Source organism: Ambystoma mexicanum, chromosome 8 (genome assembly GCF_040938575.1).
Source record: "Ambystoma mexicanum isolate Mex_15411 chromosome 8, UKY_AmexF1_1, whole genome shotgun sequence".
In the NCBI taxonomy this organism is placed as follows: domain Eukaryota; kingdom Metazoa; phylum Chordata; class Amphibia; order Caudata; family Ambystomatidae; genus Ambystoma; species Ambystoma mexicanum.
The window spans coordinates 1,200,856,391-1,200,878,253 of NC_090929.1; the positions used below are offsets into that span (position 1 = coordinate 1,200,856,391).

The window sequence follows — 21,863 nt, forward strand, 5'->3', positions numbered from 1 at the left end:
ATAAGTAATTTCAACACACAATCCATTATTATATATACAACCCTGATTACTTATTAGACAAGTCTTAATGAGAAACACCACTTATTTTCAGACAGAGGTGAGCGCTTAACATAAGATGGCACTCTAATAAGTTATAGAAAAAGGGAGGGAAAAGGCAAAGTTATACAATTTCAATACCTTCCAAAGAACCACAGTGAAGCAGGTTAGGCAAAGTCTACTGGAGAGCAAGGAAGTTCAAATGCCAGGCCCACTCTTAGAGAGAGCAAGCGAAATGTGTCCGGGTCACACAGTGGGGTTATGACCAAAGAGTCTTTGTAGATAGTTCATAAAAGATTGATATCAAGTCAGGAAAAGTTAGTTAACAGGCCCCAGGCTAACCCAGGTTAGAAAGTCGAGGATTTACTGTCACCCCGAACGATCTGTTGCAAGGGAAGCCAGGCGGGACACAGTACCAGAAATGGGAAGAACGCTCCAGTGGGAGCAGTTGTTCCTGGCAGCGGGTTCAAGTCAGTGTTTCGTCCAGAGGAAAAGGAGGTCTCGACGTGGATGAAAGATGAAGGTCGTTGCACTTCCAGGGAAGAAACCAGCCGCGGAGTTCTCCGGTTACAAGGTACTACCCTTTTCTTCGTGGTAGTGGTAAACCGTGGTGTTCCGGTTGCCGAGGTGCTTGGCACAGGCAAGGCGGCCACGAGATGGTCCAGGAAGGTGAAAAGACGGGCAAACTGGTTATCCCCACCAGTCAAAGGAAGAAGACTCTGCGGACTGGAGAGCTCCTCTGTCGTCGGGCAAAGTGGTGAGACGGTTCAGCAGGGCTCCACCGGTGGTGTCGTCGTTGCAGGTCGGCTCGGCTTCTCCCTCCTCGGATTCTTTAGGTCCTGTGGCGACTTCTGAAGTTCCAGTCCCGAAAGCCCTGCTTTTATGCAGAAAACCCCCATTCATTCAGCCTATCTGTCACTCAAACATGCTAAGTAGTGAGCCGGGCGGCTCACCACTTGGGCCAATCACACAAGAGTGCGACTTGAGTTGCTGAGGCAACTCAGTCCAGGGTGCCTAAACCCCCTCCCGCACCCTCTGTGGTACCCAGACAGAGTGGCACCACTTTTGGAGGCTTCTGTGGAGAAGCCCGCCAAAAAGTGGAACAAAGGGCTCGACTTGGGTTGGAATCACAGAAGCGAACACAAACACCATTTTGGAACCAAGTTTCGGCAAAAAATACCAACCAGTGAATTTATATTATTTTAATAAACCAGCGGTATGTTCGAGGCTATATTAAAAAGTGGTAGCCTCGAACAATGGGAAAATCCCATAGGAATATATTCGCGGTCGAATATAAAAAGTAGTATCCATTGCCACCAGCCAAAACTCGGTCAGGGGAGACTGGACAGTGCCCCTTCGAACAACAAACCGCGGGGCAATCGAATTGCCCCGACCAGTACGTCCACAATATGATGGTTTGTACTGGTTCTGTTCACAATTTAAGACTGGTAAAGCCAATGGTGACTTTACATGCCCTGGGAGACAGTAGTCAGTCCCAGGGTATGGAGTCTATGTTTGGGGGTCGCTACGACACCCCTGGGTTACTGCACAGAGGGTGTTGGGTAACCCACATATCAAAAACACATGAAACCCTATGGGGTAAAGAACCCCATAGCCCATAGAACACATACAAAGTCAAAGGAACACCTCAAATCATGTCTAAGAGTGGGAGAAAAAGAGTCTCACTCTTAGCAGGAGAAAAAAATAAACCCCAAAAATCCAGCAAAGCTGCTGGGGGACTCACTAGGTTTGGGAAATTAGCCTTAACAGAGAATTCACCCTAACACCGCCCACAGCTGTATTCCACCCTGGATTCTAATACATGTTCATCTAAAGCATTCCCTGTGAACAGCCAAGACACGCGATAGAATGCTTCTATATTAGTGATGATTTTCCGACCCCGTTACAACATAGACACTGGCTGGGCTAAAAATGAGTCAAGCATGTAGTAGCCTTCTCTCAACGTATTTCTTTTTCTGGTTTAAAAAATAAAATGTCTTAGGTGATGGTCATATGTTTATAATTTAAATGCACTGAATAATTGATCAGATCTAGTGGCATCATGTGTAAAATAAATAAATAAATACTAATTAAAATGGATTGCCCCCAACGTGTGCTCTGTCATACCAGAGGTTTTTAATATTTGTAGGCGCCATTGGCTGCATTAATGATGTCACGACCTGTGCCCAGCAAAGACTGGGACCTGGGGACTGATTACTCTTAACGAAATGTAATTCCTGCGGGCACACACAGAGCTCAGGAGCAGTGCAGCGAAGATCACAAGCGGTAGGTTCACACACTGCTGTGTCAAATGAAACGTACACGTTGAGTAACATTGACAGCCCAACTCCGTTAAGACGATCAGTGTTGGGGCTCCTCCCGCGAGCAACACTGGGAGCTTGTGGGGTCCAACTGTGCCCCCTCATCGTGAAAGGAGCTGCAGAGTACCTGGAACCCCCCATGACCCATGCTAATCTGTGCCCTGCAGGAATGGTCTATATGTGCGCCTTCTGCTGGGTGTCCCGCATACAGAGTACACTCTCACGGCCAGATAGATCTGCCAACGTGGATCTGCACTGCCATATGAAACTGCATTAATGCATATAACATTGTACGCTGACATATGATGATGGCACCTGGTCTGTTATGCCGGGACCCAAGTATACATGTGATGAAGTTACTTGGTATATTATATAAGTAGCTTTCCATGTGATTCTCTATCTGAATATGTGAGGTTGCATCTCCCCTAGGGTGAGCCCCTTCCTCACCAACCTCATGCAACACCATCCCTTGTGTTGCTATCTGTTTTCTTACAACTAGTAAGGTAGGAAATACTGGGAAGAGGAAGAGTGTGAAATACTCAAGGGATCGATATCCCTTATGTAAAGAGACGATGGAGAGACCAACAGACTCACTGGTTGTCCCTAAGATCAGTACTGGGACAAGGAGGATGCGCGGAGGCATAGAGAGCAACTTAATAAACCACAATGAGCTGTCACAGACTAATAGTTGCTGTTTCCTTGCTATAAATAAGCTTCACATATGCAGAGAAGTGAATATAGCTGTGTTCATGGAAGTAGAAAAAAGACCCCCTGTCACAGTATTATGCATTAAGAGTATACCAGGGGATTTCTCACCCAGGTGCATTAGGTTATCTGTCTGACACTTCTAACAATGTGTGTGCTCCTCCCACTGTGTCACTTTTTCTGGTTTGGACTACGTCACACACCTTACAAGCATACTTTATTTGAGACTTGCATGTATGCTATCAGGTTCACTAATGCACGTAATTGTATCTCTCTTTGAAAACATCCCTGTTCCCTAATGTTGTGTTTTGAAGCTTGCTAAATTTAATCCATTATATTTTCAGAGCAAGCCGCACCATTTTGCCTATGTTAACACTTAATGCTGCAAATGAGAATAGAATCAAACTCTTCTTAATTTGTTTGGGATTAAAACAGATTTAGAGTCTCAGCAGATAACATGTGATGTACATTACCTTAAGAGACTTAGAACACACAGAGCATAGATTTTCCAATGTTCTTTCACTGTGGTGGTGGTAAATTGATGCATTCGTTTATTTTCTTTGTAGTTGCATACCTCCACTAATCCATATGCTTATAGTGGATAGGCTGTACTTTAAAATCTTAAATCCATCTTGTTACATAAATAGAATTTGGGGTCAGGGTGTGCGCATTGGTATACCACTGCTTCCTTGCAAACCTACGCGTATTTCCTTCCAATACATTCTTTTGCCGCGGCCAATGGGAAGCTATTATTTCAGATATCCAATACCTAAATCCTTGAAATCTAATTTCCGGGCTAGTCAACTTAAAACATATGCAGTTTAGCTCTGTTTCTGTTCCTTATTAGGAGCACTGTATATACATGTCAGCTTCTGCTTCCAGACAAATGCATTTGTAAATTTCCGTCGACTGTTTCTTGCCTGCTGAGTGAATTATTTAGAGTGCTGGTTGCAATCTTACCTCTGGAAGTGTTCCGGAAATTGTCCAGGCCCAACTGCTCAACTCTCAGGGCATGAGGTTAATAGAACGTACTACATGGCACAATGTGACCTACCCCAAGCAGTACCTTCTATGCACACCACGCAGAATTGGCAGATGGATGCCTCCTGGACGAGACCGCAAGCATGAGAAAAATGTTCTTGGTTATTACCTTTTTAAAAGTTTGCCCGCAAAGACATTTTAATTCTGCCCAAGTTCCTTAGATTTTTTCTCATCCATGGGAGATATTTGTGTCAGCGGAACAGGATGAAATCAAGGACAGTCTGTGATAGTTCCAAGCAAGAACAAGTTCACAAGTGAATGAGGCCAACCACGGACCTAACGATACAGGATCACATAAGATCCAAGCAACGGTGGCAATATAGTGGCTGGTATTGGGTGCACAGATGATGGCTGCAAAAGAATAGCCAGGAAATGAAAGATGTACTTCAATACTCAGTCTGACAAATTGTCTCTCCCATCAGTAGGTTTGAATGGGGGAGGATGGCCTGAATATTGTTGCTCCACCAGAAGTACGAGTGGGATACATTAATGCTCAAATATGATGTTCTTAGAAATGACAGGGGCAGGAGGGCTTGTTGGTTTGTATTTAAAAAGAAAGAACTACTGATTATAAAAGGGACTGTCAGAGACCTTCTGAGCCACAGCAGAAATGGCCCTTGGAGACATGCTACCCTTTGAGGACCCTCAGAGGGACACGAGCTAGATTAATATGTATGTGTTTGCAAAAGTTGCAAACAAATGTGATCGACGGCTTTTGAGATGCATTGTTCTGTCTGAAATGGACTTTAAAATCTAGCTGACTTACATCTAGAAGTAGGTTGTGTTACTAGCTCTCTGAAGGGTGCCCCAAAAACAGTCTACTATAGCTCTAGCTTAGATGTGCTGGAGTGACGAGAACAGGAGCAGAACTTGAATACAATCATGTCCATATGTACAAAAAAAGGTAGCATGTGCCCCTCTCTCAAAAGAACACGGCATGATAACCTGTTCAGTGGTTATTAACCACTTTGCGAGTTCACAGCCAAATGCTTTTTGCTCATTGTACCTTTCACAGATGGGAAATAACCATTTGCATATCAGTCTTTGTCCCGCCCCCTTTCTGTTCAGCGAGGAATTGCCATAGCATTTCGGTGCTGGACTGCCCATGTGGGCGGGACAAAGACTGATATGCAAATGGTTATTTCCCATCTGTGAAGGGTACAGTGACCAAAAAGAGTGTGCTGCAAACTCTCATCTCAGAACAGGGCATCATGCCATGTTCTTTCTGGAGAGGAGCGCCTGCTACCTTTTTTGAAATTGTTGTAAGGAACTTGGGGTTGGTCACCCTGAGTTACCTGGGGGCAACCAGACATGGACTCCCTGCTCACTGTGCTCAGAGAGGCACAGCTTCACCTCACTGATGAGGCCCAACAAGGCTGAAACATGTGTATGGGGTTGCTGTTGGTACTCTTGTTCAGAGAGGAATTTTCATAGCATTTCGATGCTGGACTGCCCATGCGGGCGGGACAAAGATTGATATGCAAATGGATAGTTCCCATCTGTGAAAGGTACAGTGAGCAAAAAGCATGTGCTGCAAATTCCATCTCAGAACAGGTTATCATGCCATGTTCTTTCTTTAGAGGAGCGCCGGCTACCTTTTTTGTCATTTCCATATGTACCTTCATCATACAAGAAAAGTGCTACACATTCCATACTTTTGAAGCATCTTCTTACTTGAGTTGAGACAACTTTACATGGTGTGGGAAAAACATCAACCCTGAAAATACTAGGAACAATGGAAGTATAGACATATTAGGCGGACCCTACTTAAATAGGAAGTCGGGAATAAACTGAGAAACAAAAACGTTCTTCGACTGGAATATCCTTATAAAACTATTTTATATAATTAATTACTTAGTTCATTGTAATATGATATCCGAACATATTACAAAATGCAAACATGAATTGTTGCAAATTGCAGTCGTCTAAACTCAAGATGCATTACATTTCATTGATGTATTTGTACATGGTTAACTAAAAAGGGAGGGTTGATAGGAAAGGAACATTTGAATAGAAGTTCCAATGATATTTAGCAAAAAAATACAGAATAAAACGACATGTTTACAAAATACATTGCTTTATACTAATTACAAGAACAATTAATCCTATGCAAGCTAAGATTGGCTTAAACCATTTCAGCATAGAAGGGGATTTAGATGCTTTCCTCAAGACATATATTAAAGCTTGGACCCTACATTAATAATTCATGGAGTATGAAAGATATCTTGAGATTAAAACACACCTCTAAATGAATTAATACAGAAAAGGGACTTAAATTCTGCACTGCCATTTTATTAGGGGAATTGATCATGTATCATAATGTTAAGTCCACCGAGGCTTTGTGTAAACACATATTATGAAGTCACATTTAAATTCAAAACCCAATTTAGTGTAAACACATACCCAGTGATACAAAAAAACAGCATCTACTTGATGAACCACTTAAATGTTGATAGAACAACCACAATAGACAATTTAATTAATGCAGCCACTAAATGTTCTGCAATTGTATTTGTGGAGAATCATTGGCACAGGACATTGATCTCCTCGAAAAATAAAAAGATAAACATGTTGTATATCTTCTGCCTCTTTGTGTGCATGTTGTTTATTATTAATGAATATGGAAATGCAAGAGCCTACAAGAACTTACCTTGTTTAGTGATCTAGTGATACAGGCTCATGCAGCGTTTGCGTCATCTTCATTTTTAATAGCAGGACATATTATGTAGGCCTTATACTCTGAAAATACAAGCAATGGCTTATACATAAGTGCTGAAATCCCTGATTGCTTATAAATCAGTTAGGGCTGCACAATCGCCATTCGAAAATCACCTCAGGGATCTACAATAACATTGGGATATCCAAGCGGCAACAGGCAGTCACTATCTTTGGGCCAACATATTGTCTGCATGCACAAATTATATATATGCAGTGAGATCATCATGTCACATGTGAAATTGCAGCAGACTGCTGTGAGGGTCTCCATTGTTATGGTAGTCTGTGAAGATAGTTAACTCAGTGTAAATGAGAAAACACCATTTGAAAAGAAAAATCACCATAAAAGTACATATCAAATTGTGGTGGGCTATCTGGATGGTAATGGTAGTTTGTGGAGTCAGGTGACAATGTTAGACTCACTAAAACGTATTTGGCAGGCACCACAGTAAATAAACAATGGTTGAATTCCAGCAAGTGGTTCACCAGTGACGCATCGATTTTTTTGCAACCTATGAGGGATCTGTGTTCCACAATTCCTGTATAAGCAGATTGCATAGTCTTGCCAATGTGTCTTTAACCATGTGGGTACTGTATGCAATGTTTTACACCCTTTTCATTTACAATTAATCATGTCCCTTTGAATCCAAGTATGACTCTCAATCAAGAAACTAGCTATTATCTTAGTAAACCAGCAAACTCTGCAGGTGCCACCTGGGTAATGCCTATGAAGTGTACTAATTGATCTTTGAGGTTCCTTCCCCGTTTCTAAAGGCATATAGAGGCACAGTCAGGGGTGGCAGAGTTATTTGGAATAGTGAACAATAACTGAGAATGATAGTCTTGATTTTCTGAATATTAGGTTTAAATGTCAAATCCAGAAATACCTGGAGGACAATAACTTACTGGGCCTCAGACAATCGGGCTTTATGCCAAGACATGGAACGGAAACAAACCTCTTGGACCTCTTCCAAATGGATGAGGCTAAGGACAATGGTAAACTGGCCATGCTCTTGCTGCTAGACTTATCGGCAGCATTCGATCTTGTCGATCACCAGATCCTCACTGATCATGTGTCCACAGCAGCTGCTTTTTCCATCAACGCCTCTACTTGGATACAATCTTTCCTGTCCAATCGTACCACCAGAGTCTTTGCAGCATCAGCGGACACAATTCCCATATATTACGGTGTACTGCAAGGCTTGTGTGTCTCTCCAACGCTTTACAACATCTTCACTAAGCTCCTCTTTGACCGTCTTGACAACCTGGGTGTCACACGTACGAATTACGCTGATGACACCCAGGTTCTCATTACGCTTTCAGGGAGCTATGAAGATGACTCTAAACAAATTAACGAGATATACCTGGAAATCCAGGCATGGATGGCAGACCACAGCCTATGCCTCAAAGACGAAAAGACAGAGCTTCTGATCATCGGCTCCCAAATACGCCTTAACAAATTAGACCCACGCTATGCATCCATCAACATTGATGGAAACCTGTCAAAGTGGTCAAAGAAATCAAGACCTTGAGGGTACATTTAGACTGTACCCTCTCTCTCAAAAAGCAAGTGAACGCCACCACTTCTACAACTGCCTACAACAACAAGCTGATTAATGCCTGTAAGTCATTCCTCTCGCCGCATAGCTGCATTACTTTAGCTAGGGCACTAAAGTGTTGTCCAAAATTTACTACTGCAACACCCTCCTCCTAGGCACCTCCGAACGGAACATCAACAAACTCTAGGTCCTTTAAAACAATGCCTTAAGATCGGCATTGGGCATCCCTAGATCTACCCACATCACTACCTTCACACAGGACACCCACTGGCTCCCAATACGGGATAGAATCGCCCTTCGCACCCTTGTCATCACCTACAAATGCCTATCAAACTCCGCCTCAAGTACCTGGCAGATTCATTTAACAAACACCATCCAGCCAGAGCGACTGGAGCCTTGTACTCACATTGCCTTATCATCCCCTGATTCCACCTAAAAAGAGCTGGTGCAACAAGCTTCCCTGTGTTAGCCTCCAAGCAGTGGAATGCCTTAGCCCTCAGCCTCAGAATGGAACCTTCATTCTGAACCATAAGAGCCAAATTAAAGAGCTGGCTCTTCGGTAAGAAACACTAATGATCGGCTATCCCGCCCTGAAATTACTTTGCCTGCGTAACCACTTTATATCTCATTGTAACTCCAGCAGCCTGGTTTTGTAACTGTATATCTTAACGTTCAAACCCCCTGTAACCATGGTCGACTTGCACTTATTGTTGTTTCTGTTGTTGTTCCAAATTGTCTGTAACAATCCTTCAAGTTGTTTGGCGCCAGTTACCTGAGGGTTCAGTGCGTGGTGCAAATAAAGAAACAAAACACAAATAACTTTTATTCTGTCAAGAGTTCCGATATTTGTGTTACAAGTGAGTTGTGTATTGGGCTCTGCCATTTGACTGTCTAATAGGTTGAGTGGGATGACAGGCATTTGTTCAGGATAGCTGCTAGTGTCTTATAATCAACCAATGAAGTGTGATTTCTCCTGATGAGCAAGTATTGGCACTACGATAGATAATCACTCGATGCACGAGGGTGGAGAATAGAATAATTTAGGAGCGAGCTACGACTTGTTTGTTTACGGAAAAGTGTATGATTTGTTTGCTACTCATGGGACACATTGTTATATCCAGGAGGTCTATCTTTAGCCGACTAACTGATTTAGTAAATTGAATATTGGAGTTTAACTGAATCAGCCAACTTAAAAAGGAAAGCAGGGCCTCATTACTTCCTTGCCGAATCATGGTCCCAGCATTGCACTGAATCACTGTATTCAATATAGCCTAGCATATTGACTGCTCATCGTTTCTGTTTCTCAGAGGCAGTGGAAGTGACATAGCACACCTCAATGTCACGGCAGGAAGTGACATCATATAAGCTGGTCATAAAACCAACACAGGAAGTAGCATTCCTGAAGTAAAGCTGGTACCATTGGTGCATGCGGTAAACAAATATGTTTTTTTTTTTTTTAATTAAACAATGAATACTGAATAGAGAATGCCCTGCTGAAAATCATGGGGAACTATCACGTTTTTTGGGGATGGGGGGTGCATTTGTAAGATTTAAAACCTGATTCGTAATTGTCTTCCATTAGAAGAATAGTAATCGCGCCCACTCTTCATTTAATAGAAGTGGAATAACTGGTTTGAAATAACATGTATGTTCTGCGAAAGGCAGACAAGAAAGTGCATTTGTCGAGGGTTGCAGGTATGGGGGTGATGCAGGGTGATTAGCTGTGCAAAAGGTCAAACGCATGCCAAAACAATAGACAGCGATACACAATGGTATTAGCACTAGGGCAAACGTGCACATGGTGCCAAAACACATTTATTTCCTTATACCATGCCAAACTGCACTTTTCAAGGTGAAATGGTGTTATAACATGTCCCAGTGCTTTTAGAAATTGGGCAAACTTTGCCCTAGTGTTAATGCCGTGCAACTTTGAATTTGCACCGGTTCAAAGTTTCTGTAAATCTGGCCCCAAAAAGGCAGATGCCACTTTCTGTTTATGCTTTAGTTCTAGAAAGAAGTAGAAGTGAATAAATGTAAGTCAGACAAGAAGTATGTGAACACCTACATCTGCTATTATACTGCTGTCACTCAAGTCAATTTGCGGGGATAAAGAGTTGGGGTTGAAGTGACAAACCCAAATGGGGTTGATATAAATGGGCCTGATAGCGTTCACCCTAAAATGCTGATGCGCTGCCGAAGCCCCATTCCGGCTGAGGCCTCATTGAAGCACATGTCGGTTTTGTAGCGGAAACAATACTGCAGCAGATAATAATTAAGCACTTCCCATGTTTCCACGTGGGTAGAGCTGGAGTGCAACACGGTTCTTTGTGTGCTCATTTAGAACATGTATGGGACCCTGTGCTGCTCCACAAAAGTTCCCTAGCAGTGCCAGCAGTAGCAGCGGAGACTGCCATTGCATTAACTGCATTACGGCAGCACACGTGTCCAAGTGTGATGCTGCGCGATTACCAGTGCAAACACTGCGCCTAAAGGGGGCTCCAAAAGGCTGTCACACGGTGCGCACGCAAGCGAACTTGACTCACTGTTTTCCATAACCTTGCAAACTATTTGCAGGAGCCAGACAGTTCAGCAGGAAACCTTTTCAGAGCACGATATTCCATGCTTATTGCACTGGGGCGGGAGATGTTTGACTTTGAATTCAATGTTATGTTATGTTAAATGTTCTTATACCGTGCACTGTTGCCACCTGCGTGTTTTTTTAGTGCTCCATTTGACAGAAAAGAACACTACGTTTATAGTATTCAGGATTTGGACGCCCTTTAAAAAAGAAACGGGTGTGTGCACTATTGCAGACAGATGTCCAGACACACAGCGCCTGATTTACAAAGCCGTTTTCAATAGGATTTTCACCATTCAGAATCAAGCCCATACACTTACTGTGGTTGGACACATCAGTGAGACGCTGCCCCCCCCTAAATCATGTGTAAGTGCTATTGATAATTAGATAAGTCATTATTAAGAATCAACACTGCCCTTGCGCCACAGCGAGGGGCACAGAGTATGCAGGTTCTCGAGGGCCTGGCTCAGGGACCCCACCAGGAAAAGCAATCTGTGCTAAATGGCCCTATACTTTCAATGGAACTACATTAAACATTAAGGGCCTGATTCACAGAGCATTTTCCAATGGGGTTTTGCCATTATAAAACACTTCCATAAATAAGCCCCTAAATCTGGCCACCAGCACCGCCCGGGAAATTCACCACCACACAGCAAATACTTTACACCCACAGTTAAGTTCCTTCGGGTCCCTTGTCAATATTCTCTTGACTCTGTTATTTTGGAATGTGCCTTGCAGGAATTATATTTGCAGAGTTGAGCGCTACAAAAAGTAAATCTTATCAGTGTCAAATACTCTTCTTCGACACTGGGTGCAGGGCACCATGCCGCCCTGTTAGCTAGTACACAGCGATTGCTGGATTTCTCAGCAGAGCGTCACAGAGTTTATATCAAGATTACATAACATTTGCTGGGAAAAGAAGATTGTAAGCATGAAAACCTGTGCATTTGGCACTGATGTGAATTCCAAAATATTGGCACGTACCTTATGTGATGCATGAGAAGTATGCACTGAGGTTTCTACTTGCAGTTGGACTTCGATGCACGAGAACATGGGAGTTTCCCCCACGCTGTCTTTCTTAAGGCAGAAGAGAAACAGTTCTAGCTGAGAGAGAATCATAGAATTGTTTGGGGGCAGGGGGATTCAGCGCAGTGCCTCTTACAGAGTGCAAGCAATGTCCCATCTTTAGTACCTATAAATACTTGGCGTGAGAGAATCCAAGGGACCACTGAGAATGAAATGCACGCATGCCCCATTTCCTGTTGGTCATGATAAGGGGGGACAACACGCCAGAATTGACGGAAGGCTGGCAGGCTACTCCAGTCTGTGACTGTAAAAATGTGGCCCCTATTTCAAAGAAGCAGAATGCTAGCAAATAGACAAAAACACATCTGCGTTGTGTGCAAACTGGAGTGTACATTCATTGAAACCGTGTGTGCCATCTCTTTGCAATACTAGCAGACCGAAAATCTATCACAGCTCGATAATCAGGTGTGGTGTCCCCATCGACCTCTTGCAGCTGTATATAGTCTCCCATCATATCTGCCCCAACGTACACCAGCTCCCCCTCATCATCCAAAGTCATAATGCTTTAAAAAAGAAGAGTGGATGCTTTTTATCGTTCATAATTACTTGTGGAGGAGACTAATAGAAAGGGTGTCGCAAAGGTTTTCTTTTGATCTTTTCTTGGTGGAAGGAGAAACGGTAAGGGACAGGGTTTCAAAGAATTGTATAAAAGTGTTCAGAACCATTGCTACAGGGGTTACAATAAGGTTTTTCCCCCTTATTTTTCTCTCTTTGGTAAAAAGATTTTTCATTTTTTGTAGAAGGAAGAATATTAAGAGAAAGAACACACAAACAATCATGAAGGGTGCCCCAAAGGATTTCACAACACTTTATTTTCCTTTTTGTTTGGAGTATTATTAGGAAAAGAAAGGGAATGGGATTAAAATAGAACAAGCATCATAATCACATGTTCTGAATGACTATAGTTCAAGCTCTCCCGCTCTCCCCTAATATGTATCAGCGTTGGTCCTCCATTCAACAGCTAATCAAAGCAGATGGAAAAGGCATTAGATGTATCTTTTTAAATGGCCACCAAATCTCCCTTCAGATTCCAGAGCTCCGTTTGTCTCACTGAATCAATCCAACATCTCCAGCAGTTCTGATTGGCCCTCTGAACCCAAGCCGCAGCCAAGATTTCGAAGAGCCGGCAAACTTAGTAGGAACTCGTAGACTGCCAAATACAGGATTTACTTCAATGTGCAAGTTAGGAGGCTCGGAGTTCCATCACCCCTGCTCTGCAGTTGAGGCAAATGTCAATTGTTGGGTTTGAATAACAGCTCAACCGTAGACATTTGAATCACCTATGGATGTTTCTGAATGGTGTCTCCCTTTTAGCAATCAAATGCCAGATTGGTAGACCAACACCAGACACGCTTTTCTTCAGAATGTTCCAGAGTCCGGTGACTGCCAGTCTTACTTTCATAATTTGCCAGAGAAGATAATTTCATGAATCATTATATAAAAGAAATGTTCTGTTGACAAGAAGAGCTTAGTGAACAAGCCAGAATCATATTGAGGCAATAAGCCCAGAGACGGTGGGCCATTATCACCCAAGGTAATGCCCCTGGGGCCCATAGTTCCAGGCCCTAGCATAGCGAGGGCTTGACGAAGGACCAGGGCATTACCGTGGACAGTAATGTCCTGCCGTCGAGGGGCTTATTGCCATTACTACCCCGGCCCGTTAGACCGGGGCACTAATATTTTTTTTCTCGGCTTCGAGACGGAATTCTTTTTTAAAAAGGAAACAAAAAAATGGCTGCCACGGACAGAAAATGTAGTCTGTTTTCTGTTTCTGTGGCGGCCATAGTATTCAAAGAAAATGGCCGCCATGGAAGGGGAGAAGGGAGTATGCGTAGTCCCTTCTCCCTTTCCATGGCGGCCTTTCACTTACATTGAAAATAAAAGTAAACACAAAAAATGGCCACCTTGGAAAAGGGAGAAGGGACCATGTGTGGTTCCTTCTCCATTTCCATGGTGGCCTGAAAAAAAAAAAAAAAGACACTCGGCGCACGATGCACGCAAGTGCATCCGCGGGATTACACTGTGGTATGGCTTGGAAATGAGCCAACCCCCATGAAGTGTATCCCGTGGATTTGCTGCGCCGGGTACTAATGTTCTATCCGCCACATTCACAGGTATGCACCATTTAGATTCAACAATGGGCAGAAGATGGCCGTGTATAATGCACACATTAGAAAAGATACCCTGTACCCTGTACGTGATCTTCTTGACCCTTGCTACCATAAACAGGCAGAGTCTTTGGCAGAAGCTGACTAAGAGCACCATCAATGCCCATCTTCTAAACACAATTATGGAACTCTCTAGCAGAACTACCACCACAAATGAAAATCAAGGACGGAGGCTGGGGTAAATGGACAAGAACTGTTTTTTTTTTAACATACATTAGAATGAGCTACTTGATAATCATTCTAAAACCAAAGTTGATGATTGTCTTCTATATAAAATAAGAGTTATAGAAGAAATCAAATGGTGCAATATAATATTTTTCAGGTCTAGAGTAGATAAGGAAAATATTAAATGTTTTATTCAATATCATACACATAAATACACACACACAAAATATAGAGTAGAATTAGTTCTGCCCATTTCCACAGTGCAGCCATTCACTTAGGCTAACACACTACCCACGCTCATAAAGTGGCAGCATGGAAATGAAAGCCGAAGATATCGTACATCACCGCAAGACCACATAAAATGATAGGCACGCTTTTATGAACACACCCTAACTTTTCTGTTGTTTGCTAAACATACCCCAATGCTACGACCACAAGGATGTCAAACATTACAGTATTGATGATCCCTAACACGGGTGAAATCAATATGCAGTTGTCTGCATCCTTGAGAACTGTCTTGGATTGAAGAAGCCAGGTATCGATAGCACTGACCTATAAGACAGCACATTTTCTTTAGAACATGGTTTTCATTTGAGGTAATTTGCATAACAGCGCATCGCTCATGTGAATCAGGGATGAACTTCTTAGTAAGATATATTCTTTTTGAATATAAAATAATATACAAACAAATTCATATATCTTTTTACTTAGAATTGCAAAAACAGAACAAGAGACCCCAAATCCATTACTTATCAGGGTCGAGTGAACCGACAAACATTTCAAAGATACAGATCACAATGTATGTACAATTGAAACCAGCACAGTACATCATTTACAACGATGCAATATAACATGCATGCATAACAAACCACACTGGCATCAACTTGCAACTTATTTTTAGAGACTGTCTTTATTCATACATTTCTAAAAAGTAGCCTGCTGTTTTTAACTATCTGGGTGCCCTAATCTTCTTCAGGGTCAGTGGTCTTTCTTTGGGGACATTTTCCTTATAACATTTCTAGGCTGATGCCCAGAGATGTTATAGAATGAATAAATGATGTCTTTACACAAACTGTTCTGTTTTCCTTACTCTGGTCCCGAATTTTGAGTCATCAATTACAACCCAGCGTCATTAATCACCGCTGAGGCTTGCCCGATGGCCACAGCAGGGCAGGCTCGCTGCATTACCTCTTTATGATTGGTTGCTTGACATGCAGTTGTTGTTTTCAGATATCTTGAAAGAGACCTATAGCATATTCTCCAGGGGGGTGGGGGGGGCAATAACAGAAGAGGCTCCCTGGGCAGACCTTCAGGACGAGTTTTTAAATATTGAATTGATGGCGATTGTGAGGCCCACAAGAGGAAGTGTAAGAGGAAGGGTGTGTCCTACCTGAGGGTAGCCTAACACACAGAAAAGTCTATATAAGTAGGACTGGTTTTAAAGTGCGGGATAAAGGTGTATTTTCAACAATGAAAATAAAAAAAATAAAACACTGGCATAACCTGTCATTCCAAGAGAGTACATATTCCAGTTGAATTCAATAAAATGGGGAAGAGAGCACACACCTGACCATCAATTGGAACTTACTACTTAATGTGGTGTGTGGTTATTCCATGTCGGCAGCATGGCGCTCTCCAAAAATAGGAGACTGATTAATCGCTGGGTTAGAAACACCTTCTAAAATGGGCTTAAAAGCAACTTTAGCTCAAAGATCGTGATCTTTGATGACACACCACATCCCCTCAATATGGCGATTAAGGAGCACACTTCGTTTAGGTGCAAGTAGGTCAAAACGAGTGCTAACAATTTACACAAGTTTAAATAAGCGAAACACATTTAAGATTATAATTTCAATCAGTGGCCATATCAGCTTCTCTTGCTCCAAAACGGGAACAAAGGAACACTTCTCTGCTTGTATAGCAGGGAATTTATGAAACCAGGTTTTCCCCAATCTGTATTAACTAAAAATAAATAATTAGGGGAAAAAAAAAACTGAAGCACACATTGTTTGCTGAAAAACATCAAGGGAACACATTTCTTTTTCTGCGGCATAGCAAACATTGTTTAATGAACGTTCTGGTGAATTTGAGTTCCGTTGAATACCTTTTCAGATCTCACGGATTTGGGCCAGGACTGCCTCCTCCATTCCTAATACTGAACCAGCTATGCTGCTGCTAGAGGCACTTGCTCAGTGTCTAGCACTGTTGCGAATGCTAGAACATCTGGCCCATAGAGTGAATTCAAAGCACATTTTGGAACTAGCCCCCTCCGCCCCCTTCCCTCCACCCCACACACACACCATTCATTGTGTTATTTATTCAGATGTACGTGTATATGGTTTGCTTTTAGAAAGGCAACATTTTACTGGCTCACATGAGATTACTTTAAAATGAATCAAATTGCTAGAGAACGCATTTCAGATGAGGAAAGCCATAGAGCTTAATCCAATTGAAAAGCAATTTACTGTACCCTTGAGGATGCTGCTGGGACCGGGCCAGCCGAAGCAATACTTGTGTTTACTAGTGTATTGGAAGAATGCGAGGAGCAATACTTCTGTTTACTAGTGTATGCTAATGCACGAAATGTGAATCCTGCGTGCATTTGCAGAACACAAAGAGACTGGGTAACGATCATGCTCACCAATGCTTTGCCCCTACCGAGTAGCATTGCTTCTGCAGGACCTTATGTGATGGTTCAGGAGTAGAATTTGGACCGATTCTTAAAGACTCGCGAAACTCTGCCATCAGCAATTACTGCATTGCAGAGAGGTTTTTTTTTTCTGCTGCCCGGCAATGGGGACTTACGGGGGCATTACAGCCCCGGCGGTCTCAGTAATTCCCCATTGCCGGGTGCCAGAAAATATAACTCCCCATTTGAGTCCCATTGGACTCAGTGGGAATGGGGAGGATGGAAACACTGGCACTTTGTGCAACAGTGCTGGTGCTTCCGTAAGAGTCTAGGGCCGGGTGCCGTTCCTACCGCCAGGTCAGACCTGGCGGGAAGAAAGGCACCCAGGCCGCAGTACTCGGAGTATGCTGGTCCAGTAACAACGATGCAGCTAGCTTGCCGGCACCGTTGTTAACGGACCGGCATACTGGCAATGACCCCCACTGTTTCCTCCCCTAGATGTTTGTAGGTCCCTTACTGACAAATTGCCCACCCTCACCTTCCCCTATTAGCTCCTCACTCCCCTGTTTCTCTGATTCTCCCACCATTGTCTTTCCCCCTATGATTGTAAAGCACAACCCTGCTTCCTAAATCTAGGTCATTGCTCAATTAATACCCTAGTAATAATAATAATAATAATAGTAATAATAATGAATGCCTTAGGTCCAGGGATTACTACTATAGTAATAAAGTTGAGCAATGCAGTCCGCTTGACATCACGATTTCCTGTGCTTGTGGCACCATTCAGCATCAAGTACCCTGCAAAGTGCTCATCATGTTGAATTCCGTCTGTGCAATTAACACGTTTCTACTCCTTGCAAATGGGCACCAATGCATCTGGAACAGCAGGTGTGCATGCCTGTGCTGTCCACACCTTTGTCAGTGCCACGTAGTGTCAGAACCGCCCATCTGTGCATTGCGCCTTTCTGTGCACCTGTTTCAAAGCGATACAGAGTAAAGTTAGGGACGTTGCCCACACATGCTATTGCATCCATTTCTGACTACAACATTTGCAGAGAGATGTAAGGCCACGCCTCGCCTCATGTGACCTATCTGTGTGCAATTGTACATCTTTTGAGGGCACTGCACAGATCTCATTTACATTCACTTTGGATACTTGTCAAGCGCATCTTAGAACGTGCTGTTTGGTCTTGCTTTTGACTTAAATGTCTGCACATTGATTTTACCCCCATTTAAGTCACTTTTAATAATATTTTTTTTTTCTCAACAACAACTCAACCTTCTTCAAGCAATTACCTAGAGGTAAACATATGCTCACAGCCAGCTACAATTGTTCCAAGCATGTTTTATGCTTTGCAAAATTAAGCACTACTTTATTGATATTCATAATATGCCATTCATATTTTAACAATTAATTCACTTTAATGGCATCCAGTACATTAAAGAAATATCGTATCTCTGTTTTTTTCATGTTTAATTGAATATTCAGACAGCTTCATCACACAGCCCAATACAGCACAGCCTTGTAGAATAACCACAAAAGCTTACACCGCATAGGAATGAGCCAGTCAGGTTAGACAAATGAAAATCATAGCATTTTTGGGAAACTGTAGCCTCTGAATACCTTCCATCCTTTGAAGACAGCTGCAGAGCCTTGTAGGAATAGAGGCATAAGTACAGAGAGACATCAACCAAGAATAAGAGCTATGGAGCTGGAGAATGTGAGAGTGGAACAGTGAGGGACTGATGGGCAAGAGAGACAGAAGAATCCTAGAATGAAAGTGAGCTAAAGAGACCAAAAAAGACTGTCCATTTTGACGAATCCAGGGAGTTCATCCCGTCTCTGCAAGAGGAAGCCACCCTCTCTTAGGACTAGGGAGGTGAGCCTGCTACACAGCACCCTCAGGTTGCCCATAATGTCCCCGCAAAAAGGCTGTGGGCAAAAAAAGTCGCAGCAAAAAGGCTGTGGTTTGGCAACATTATCACTGTGAACCTGCGGGGGACAACCCTGCAACTGCTATTTTTAAATAATGTATTTATTTTTTTCCCACACAAATGTTCACCATACATGATGTCGCCACAGCCTTTTCCCGGCGACTGTATGTATGGCAACCATTTGTGTGGGGGTAATATTACCAGATACCGAGGCAATAGCACGGCATCTTGTAACCTGTTGGCACCAACATCTTTTATTCTTGTTTTGACTCATCCCGCAAAGATGTGTTTTTGCTGTTGTTTGTGAATAGGGAAACTACTGTGGGCGTGGCTCCAGTTACCTGCTCAGAGCAGGACTCCAATGGAATATGATGTTGCCTCTTCCCAGGGCACTGTTACCCATGGCACTATCGGATTGCTTCCCTCTGGATGAACCTAATTGCATGGAAAAGCCTTGTTTGCTGAAAGTGTGCAGCCTGTCAAAATATAATTATGCCCTTTGCCTGAGTCATGGCAATTTAAGTGCAGCTTTGAATATGATATTTACAGAAGGGGCCTTGAGCCTCTTTTTTAAATAACCAGTGTCACAGGAAACATCCTTCATAAACGTATTGAAATCGCAGAATCTTCCTTTAATAGGGATGTTCCACATACAAAATGGGGGAAGGGTCGGCGGGTCCATTGTTGATGCTCAATTGATGGCTGCAGAATGTAGACTATACAGTGACCGATATACTTCCTGGACTCCCAGGGGATTGATTAGAGGCGTTATGGTGTTACCTCAGTCTCAAGGCAGAGTGCAGCAACAGACTGCATCCTCATGCATGGTTCCAGGCTTCCTGCAAAAGGCAAACGGGGGAGCACACGCATGAAGTGAGGTAGAGTGTATGGGGTTGTGTGGTCTGCAGTGGCACTGTCATTACCCACCCTTCGTCCTTGAGATGGGGCATACAGGGGCAACCTTGAAGGATCACAACCAGTCCAGGAACACGCTCAGTGTGGCGGTGGGTGGCCTTATTTCTGAAGGTGCGACAGGACTGTCCTCAGAAGTCCTTACCGATACAGTAGGCAACTACACTACTTTCCAAGTAGCAGATTACATACTGTGTTGCACAGTCCATCAGGATCAGTTTTTCATGTAACTAACTTTAGTCACAATCTGATGCCCTTGCGGTAGTGGGAAAGGGGCTCTTTACCATGAAAACGCTACACTGGATAGATAGTCTTCTTAATATTCTAAATGTGATGTTGTATGCTGTGTGTAAACTACCTGGAATGTGCTGCCATATTAACAACATTGGAATGTTACCAGATTGGGCAACACTTAGTCTTCCATCCATCACAGAAGATGTTGTGAGAGTATAGTCAGAGAGTAAGTGGCTTTGCAAACAATAGCAATGCCAACCCAGCAATCGAAAAGGAATTAACAAATGTGACAGTCTGTCCAGGGCCTTAATGTCACTAGGACTCACTTTTTTACAGTGTTTTAGGAGTTCTGATCCCATGTTCCAGCATGCACCATGTTCCTTTTAATGTCTGTTTCTCTAGATAATTTTGGAGCTCGTTCTAAATGATCTAGCAGTCTTCCCGACTCCCAACTCCAACATACAATGTTTTCTTTCCATTGGAATCCTTAGGAGTTCTGACCCCCCAATTCAAGCAAGCACTGAATTGTGTCCAGGCAGCTTTCACAATGAACTCGAAGAACACACAGTTCAAGTTCCAGCATGCAACATTTCTTTTTCTGTGGCTTTCCCAATGCATTCTAAGAGCTCTCACAGATGGTATCAAAAACACACACCAACTCTTGGAGACAGTTCAAGGATTTTAAGGAATTATTTTAAGAGGGTTCACCTACGGGCCATCCCTATCATTCTCTTCATCCCCGGGTCTCATTCCACCCAATCCCAGACTTCCCAAAACAACAACATAGTCACTAGAGATAGGTAAGCACTACTGTCTGGACTATGGTAGGTTAGGGGTGAGGGCCTAAAGGCAACCACCTTATTGTTCTTACTATCTCTGGGGTCTCCTAGCGGGATCCTAACCTGGGTAATGATTACAAGCGTAATGATTATCCGACAGTGGTGCCGTCCAACCACCAAGGTCTCACTAGGTCCTTACTTCTTATACTCTTTTACTCCTTACACTGATGTTCTTTCCTTCCTTTCACTCTCCTCCCTTCTCTTCCTCCTGTTCTCATCTTTCTCCCCCTCTCTCTTCCTCTGTGCCTCGAATGTTCTTCCACTGTCCCTCTGATGTTCTTCCATCTCACATATACTGCTGCTCTCCCTCTCCTTCTACTGTTGTTCTCCACTCCCCTCTCCACAACTATCTCCTACCTCTACACTCTTCTACTCGCCATGCTCCTCCTCTACTCTCTTCTTCACGGACCTATCCATTACAAACTGCTCACAATACTCTCTGAGACTCTCCCCCAACTACTCCCTACTCCCACTCCTTTGTACTCCCTGTAGACTGTCACTCCTTCCCTCACAATCTCCCTCTCTTCACTCTTTCATATTTCTTACTCACGTTAACTTACTTCTCCTACTCTAGTACTTAACCTCAGTCCCCTCTTCATTCAACGTGCATGCACTCTCATATCCAAGTACCACTTTCTCTCACCAAGCATTGCCTCACCTAGGACACATTCCCTGTAATTCTCTCCCACGCTTCACTCCAACTCCCTTCCCCCACCTTGTCTTAGGTCTGCCTTTTCTCTTGACTTCATCTGGAACAACACACACTCCCACGTTCTTCTCGTCCCCTTTTATCCTCATCCGACCCCTTCCAGTGGATCTCAGTCTTAGTTGGTTTCCCTGCGTTCATTTTGGCCTTGATCTCCCCCCAGGCCTGATTTAAAGGGATGGGAAACATAAAGCACCCATCAAACCGCTCCCCATTTTCTAACGCTAGTCTGCC

General features: G+C 43.2%; 1 protein-coding gene across 4 annotated transcripts in view; it reads left to right on the forward strand.

Annotated features, from left to right (window-relative positions):
* Nucleotides 1-21,863, forward strand: part of PRKG1 (protein kinase cGMP-dependent 1) — a 2,834,149-nt gene that overhangs the window by 600,165 nt on the left and 2,212,121 nt on the right. The gene's annotated exons all lie outside the window — the stretch shown is intronic.